Source organism: Pteropus vampyrus, unplaced genomic scaffold (genome assembly GCF_000151845.1).
Source record: "Pteropus vampyrus isolate Shadow unplaced genomic scaffold, Pvam_2.0 Scaffold1, whole genome shotgun sequence".
NCBI classification, from domain to species: domain Eukaryota; kingdom Metazoa; phylum Chordata; class Mammalia; order Chiroptera; family Pteropodidae; genus Pteropus; species Pteropus vampyrus.
The window spans coordinates 23,380,214-23,381,700 of record NW_011888782.1 but is presented as its reverse complement, the minus strand read 5'-3'; positions in this window follow the sequence as shown (position 1 = coordinate 23,381,700).

Genomic DNA, 1,487 nt, shown 5'->3' with positions numbered 1-1,487 from the left:
ATATGGGTGACATTTTGGGTGTTGCCTGGGATTTTCAAACTAAAGCGCACTGCCTAGCTATATTTAGGATCAAATCATCACCTAGAGGAGCAGTTCTCAAGCTCTTAAAAATTGTTGTATTGAGGATCTTAAAGAGCTTTTATTTATGTGGGTTATAACTATTTGATATTATCCATATTAGAAATTAAAACTAGGAAAATTTTAAACCACGAGAATACATAATCCATCAGAGCGATGTCATCATCACACATCAAGCTTTCCCTAAGTTTGAAAAAATTTTAAATAAAAACTTAGGGAAATAATAATGCAGAGATGTGTTCGGTAAAATACAGACGTATTTGAAAAACCCACTCTACATTTGTGAGTGAACGAGAGTAAGAAAGGCAAATAATGTTTGTATTTTTATTAAAAGAATATTGTCCTCACGTTCCTCTTGAAAGGGTCTTAGGGAGCCCCAGAGTCCTTAACCACACACTGAGACTCACTGATCTAGGGAACTAATGGTTCGTTAGGTAGGATGCAGACTTCTACTTCTGGTCTGTTTTCTCTGTTCTCTAGTATCCTGTTGTTTTCACCTTGAACCTCTTCTACTCCTCTTATCTTTTCTTCCCTATTTGTTGCCTTTTTGTTCTAGAAGATTTCTATAATTTTGTCTTCTACTCTAATTCTTTGAATGCTTGTTTATTTCTTTAATCACATCCTGTTTTCATTTCTTGGATGTAATATTTTAATATTGTATCTCTTTGAAGATATTAATTAGTCTTCTTTTTCCGTTATGATCGCTATTCCAAGTTTTTTCTAATGTTTGTCCTCTATCTTTTGTGTTAGAGACTTGCCTCAAATGTCTGATGGCATTTGGCTGTTTGACTGTATTTAAGAGTGAGGTGCTAAAAACTGAAGCTCGTGTCTAGGTGGGGCCTGTTGACTGTGGACCTTTGCTATAAAATTCTCAGAGTCGCTAGAATGACTTTAGAATGATTATACAAATCCATGATATACAGAATTCAATCAGATATCATTTTAATGTCTCTAGACTGTGGCCCTACCAGAAAGAAAGATATAAAAGCATTTTGGGATTCTACCAAATCCAAAAAGGTTTCAACAGACTTACTTAAGCATACTAAGGATCTAAAGGAATGGTCTTTTGTATCTGTAGAGGTAAATGGAAAACGTATAGATATCTAAGGAAACGTAAAAAATGTAAAACCAATAATATAAAGAAAAAAGTAAGCTACAATCTTATTGGTGGTGGCTGACTTCCAGAAATAAAGGAACATTTACACCCAATGGCTGGCTTTTAGAGTTCAAAACAGTGATTAGAGGAAGGGACTTAGCTTGTCAGTCAGAGTAATATTTGGAATATTATTATAGTGTCATATCAGGAGAAATAATACCAGGGTTTCCTATTAGTTCCAGGTCTCATGACCAGTTGAAGTCTCTGGTTAAAAAGCAAACTCAGCCAGCTCAGAAGGAAATGTTCCCCCAAG